The sequence below is a fragment of the Pimephales promelas genome, chromosome 24 (assembly GCF_988280905.1).
Source record: "Pimephales promelas chromosome 24, fPimPro1.hap1.1, whole genome shotgun sequence".
In the NCBI taxonomy this organism is placed as follows: Eukaryota; Metazoa; Chordata; class Actinopteri; order Cypriniformes; family Leuciscidae; genus Pimephales; species Pimephales promelas.
The window spans coordinates 2,284,001-2,290,000 of record NC_142792.1 but is presented as its reverse complement, the minus strand read 5'-3'; the positions used below and the strand labels follow the sequence as shown (position 1 = coordinate 2,290,000).

The window sequence follows — 6,000 nt, the reverse complement described above, 5'->3', positions numbered from 1 at the left end:
AAAGAAAGAGAGACACAGAGAGAGTGTGTGTGTGTTAGTGCTGGAGTCCAGAGAGGAAAGGTAAGACACAGATTAATATCACATCAGCTCAATACTGCCCTCATCTGGCTGACGCGAGCATCTCATTACACACGCGGGCTTCACCGCAGTCATGTGATACCTGACCTGAGCATGTAAAGATACACCTGGCGGTATCTGATGGATGTGCGAGTAGAAAACACACTAAATAAAACCCAATGAAGTTATACTAGGGTGTTTAGAGTGGTTGTTGCTAGATAGAGAGACAGACAGACAGACAGACAGACAGACAGACAGACAGATAGATAGATAGATAGATAGATAGATAGATAGATAGATAGATAGATAGATAGATAGATAGATAGATAGATAGATAGATAGATAGATAGATAGATAAACAGACAGGTAGACAGACAGACAGACAGATAGATAGATAGACAGACAGACAGACAGACAGACAGACAGACAGACAGACAGACAGACAGACAGACAGACAGACAGACAGACAGACAGACAGACAGATAGATAGATAGATAGATAGATAGATAGATAGATAGATAGATAGATAGATAGATAGATAGATAGATAGATAAACAGACAGGTAGACAGACAGACAGATAGATAGATAGATAGATAGATAGATAGATAGACAGACAGACAGACAGACAGACAGACAGACAGACAGACAGAAAGACAGGTAGACAGACAGACGGACAGACAGACAGACAGACAGATAGATAGATAGATAGATAGATAGATAGATAGATAGATAGATAGATAGATAGATAGATAGATAGATAGATAGATAGATAGATAGATAGATAGATAGATAGATAGATAGACAGACAGACAGACAGACAGACAGACAGACAGACAGACAGATAGATAGATAGATAGATAGATAGATAGACAGACAGACAGACAGATAGAGACAGATAGATAGATAGAGACAGATAGACAGACAGACCGTTAGACAGACAGACAGACAGACAGACAGACAGACAGACAGACAGACAGATAGATAGATAGATAGACAGACAGACAGACAGACAGACAGACAGACAGACAGACAGACAGATAGACAGATAGACAGATAGATAGATCGATAGATCGATAGATCGATAGATAGACAGATAGACAGATAGACAGGTAGACAGACAGACAGACAGACAGACAGACAGACAGACAGACAGATAGATAGATAGATAGATAGATAGATAGATAGATAGATAGATAGATAGATAGATAGATAGATAGATAGATAGATAGATAGATAGATAGATAGAGAGACAGATAGATAGACAGACAGATAGATAGATAGATAGATAGATAGATAGATAGATAGATAGATAGATAGATAGATAGATAGATAGATAGATAGATAGATAGATAGATAGATAGATAGATAGATAGATAGATAGATAGATAGACAGACAGATAGATAGATAGATAGATAGATAGATAGATAGATAGATAGATAGATAGATAGATAGATAGATAGATAGATAGATAGATAGATAGATAGATAGATAGATAGACAGAGAGACAGATAGATAGACAGAGAGACAGATAGATAGACAGACAGACAGACAGACAGACAGACAGACAGACAGACAGACAGACAGACAGACAGACAGATAGATAGATAGATAGAGATAGATAGATAGATAGATAGATAGATACTTTCTGTTGCTGAAAGTGTACAAAAATATATATATTTTGTCTTGATGGTCTGTTATTTGTTTTTCCCAATTCAGGATATAAAGGTGAATGATTCCCTCTGGTGGACGAATGCTGATATCACAGACAGATATGATCCCAGTCAGAGAGTCAGACTCTGCACACGTTCAGATTCAACAATTACAGTCAAGAAAAGGCTGTAAACGTATTTAAAGCATGTTTCCTTTGCACATGAATCGATGTGGATGCAGATTTCCTGAAGGATTTACAAACACAGTTTACAGGCACAACCATGATTCATTTACTTCAGTGGCAAAAGTGTCTGATTACAGTAGGACAACTGGTCATGTGATCTCAAATGGGTGGCCGACCCGTGTGTCGAATAAAACATGCCGTTTCTTAATTTCTTCAGATGTGGTCCATCTTTACCGTGCAACTGAATTTCTTCCTGCTAGAACAGGAGCTGAAGTGACGACTGACTCATTAAGAGGAATAAATGCTCATGTGTGGCGATTCCCGTGCCAAACAGGTGGAGCAGGACTTGCTTAGTCACGGCCGTGTTCATCCTGCTAACGACGAGCCAACATCCTCTCCTCCTCCGCAGGTTTAGTCAAAGACTACAGCACTTCTGCAGATGATTTGTAAGAACCTCCTCCTGTGATTTATGAATCACAGTCATTCGTTTCCACTCACAACAGCTTCACTGAATCAGTTCAAAGGAATCAATTAGGGAGTTTTATCTTAATATAGATTAGCAGAGTCCCTCCTTTAGACAGACACTGCACCAAAATCATTCAACAGATACACTCCTGTCAGAACAACGACACACCAGACCCCGAAGACACACACATTTATTTCCCATCACACCCTGAGACTGCGGAGAGAACAGCTGCTCAGAGTCAGGACACAGCCCAAATATGTGCCAAAACAATCAAGCTAAATGAGCTGTGCGCTCACAATACAGCAATGCATGCTGGGAAAGCAGCACTTCAGAGATGCTTCTACACGGTTTTCTGTTTGCTGTGGTCTTATGATGAAAATGTCTTCGTTAAATCACGTCAGTCACAAAGTTTAGCTCTCCCTAAAAATTTGCGGCATATAATTTTGTTTATATGCAAAATGACGAAAATGCATGTAAAATGTCTGTAATATATGTTATTATACATTTAATAGATGAATAATGTATATACATATACACTTAAAATATTAAAAGATTTAAACATATAGAAACGGTTATATTTGATGTAGAATAACATATATAAATACATTTTATTATATATTTTGTAAAATGCAATAATTTAATATAACATGCTTATAATTTTAATATATTATTATATCATTATTTGATCTATATAATCGATTAACAATGAACATAATTTTATAAAATGGTTAATAAATTATATTGATTAAATAATTATATATTAAAATTATAAGCATTTTATATTAAATTAACAATTCTTATGTTGTTATACTGTTAATAAATTATATTGATTAAATAATATTAATTATATATTAAAATAAGCATTTTATTTTAAATTATTGTATTTTACAAAATAAATATATAATAAAATATTTGATAAAAAAATTATTAATATATTTAATATATTAATATATTTAATATATTAATTTATTTAATATATATAAAATATAACCGTTTCTATAATATATTTAAATGCTTTTAAATATTTAGTGTATATATATATATATATATATATATATATATACATACACACACACACACATTATTTATCTATTTATTATTCATCTATAAATTATATATAAATTATGATATTGTTAATTGTATCATAGTGTCAAACAAATACTTACCAACAACATGCAACCTAAGAAACTGTCCTTGAGAAAACAAGCTCCAGAAATGCAGAATAAAGTGAGAAACTGAAGCATCAGCGACTGATCAGATGATCTGCGATACAGTTTAGGGTATTGCGTCACATGCAGTGTGTGTGTTACGCCTCTCCTCTTTCCTACAGGAAGAGTGTGGCGTGAATGATGATTTGCTGTGGATTTGCTGTGCGATGCTTCTCACCTCACGCTAATCGGCGTCAGCAAGGGCAAATCTATCTTTAGCATCTCTGAGTCCATACATCATGCTTTTCTGATGAGGAGGACAGAGAAAAGAGCTGAACCTCTCAACACCTGAGCACATGATCACACACACACTCACTGAAACACTTCATACTGTAACGAAACTGCTCTCACACCGATGATAGACACATGTTTTCTTCTTCAGAATGACATTAATCGGTTACGCTTTATTTTAAGGTGTCACTGTTACAATGCAATTATATATTTAAGTACTGAGATATAATAATTTACAGCATGTACTTACAATAGGGTTGAGGTTGAGGGTTAATTCCATACAATTATGTATAATTTACAGTTATTAATATGGTAAGTACATGTAACATGGGATACTGTAAAATAAAGTGTTACCCATTAGACCAGGAAAAATATATTAAGAAAGTATGATTCTACACTCTAAAATGGGTTGTTTTAACCCATCTTTGGGTCAAATATGGACAAAGTCAAGCCATTGGGTTAAATTTTTAGATTACATTTTTAACCCAACATTTGGGTTTGTCCATATTTGACCCAAATTACATTGGTATTTGGTATTACATACAGTAATTATTAATATTTTGAATATGTTTTTATATTTATATTTTCCTTTCTCATATTCATTTACTTTAAGCATTTTTTTTTTTGCTGGTTTAAATAGTTTTTGTATAGTTTTATATGGGTTAAAACAACCCAGCATGTTTTAGAGTGCATGCATCACATCTCAGATGATTCACATGAACATTTGTTTGCTTCCGGCTGTAATTCAGGACGCCCTGGGCAGTCAGAAGAAGATAAACGAGTTTAATAAAGCATGCAGGCTCTTTGGTTAAACTCTATTGGAATCAATTATGAATTACATGATCTCTAATTGTACAGCTATTTCAGTTAGTATGTTCCCTAAGAAAACGGATGCCTATGTACCACGCTAAAAAATGCTGGGTTGTTTCAACCCCAATTTGGGTCAAATATGGACGAATCCAGTTGTTGGGTTAATTTTTTTAATTACATTTTTAACCCAACGTTTGGGTTTGTCCATATTTGACCCAAATTACATTGGTATTTGGTATTAAATACAGTAATTATTAATATTTAGAATATTTTTTTACATTTATATTTTCCAGTCTCATATTCATTTACTTTAAGCATTTTTTTTTTTTGCTGGTTTAAATAGTTTTTGTTGTTTTATATATATATATATATACACATATATATATATACATATATATAGGCTATATATATATTGGCTCGTCGTATACACTAAAACTGAAAAGAATTAAACTTAAACTGGAATATATATATATATATATTATATTCCAGTTTAAGTTTAATTGTTTTCAGTTTTAGTGTATTTATTACTTCGGCTTGAACTAAACTCAAATTTGGAAACTGCATGAAATACAAGTACAACCTGTAATTTGTTTTAAATATTTGACTATATTTCAGTTAGTGTTTATAATTGAAATGAACAAATGTTTTTTTAATGGTGTTATGTTTAGTTAATGACAATTAACACTGGTAGACAGTGAAAATCTTGTGTCACACTTCATCTCAGTTCCCGAAACTGCAGCAATGACATCCATCACTAGTTTCAACACCATGTTTTTGGGAAATAAACAGGGTTGCAACACACAGTTTCTCGCTTCCAAGGTTGCATAACACATTTTTCAGTAGATTAATGAACGTGTAAGTGGATAAATGTGTGCATTCAGGAGCGGGGCGCGTTTCATTCCTGAGGCGGCGACACTACAGCGCTCAGGTCAGCGTCGGGCGATGAGGTTAATATCAGCTCAGAGTGCCGAAACACAACCGCTGAATGATTTAGTTCATTTGCTCCATTGTGTGCGGATCCGCGAATCTCGAGGAACGTGGGCAGATCCCTGGAAAAACCTCGAGGAACGACAGCGCTCGCTTTCCGCTCAAGCCACAAAAGAACGAAACATATATCAATAACCATAATGCTGTGTGTAATCATCCTCATTCTCCTTCAGATCCGTTCTCACTCTTGGTTCTGAGATGCTGAAAGAAACAGTGTAATCTTACAAATGATTCAATCTTTCATCCGACCGTTTTGACCGAGCAGTTTCGGGAAATTGGAGCCGTCTGTGGGCTCACAGTAACAGGCGCTCTGTTATTACGCTGATAAAGTGGCTTAATCATAACACTGAGAATCATTATTATCAGATTATGATTAGAGTGTAATCATCTCTGATGACCATCCCC

General features: G+C 34.5%; 1 protein-coding gene across 20 annotated transcripts in view; it reads right to left on the bottom strand.

Annotated features, from left to right (window-relative positions):
- plekha5 (pleckstrin homology domain containing A5) overlaps window positions 1-6,000 on the bottom strand; it is a 136,726-nt gene that overhangs the window by 83,299 nt on the left and 47,427 nt on the right. Inside the window, exon 1 of one of the 20 annotated variants that reach the window (XM_089126669.1) lies at window positions 3,526-3,544. The exons of the other annotated variants lie outside the window; for them this stretch is intronic. The gene's annotated coding sequence lies outside the window, so the exon portion shown is untranslated. Of the gene's footprint in view, window positions 1-3,525; window positions 3,545-6,000 lie in introns of those variants that run through there. 20 annotated transcript variants of the gene reach the window in all.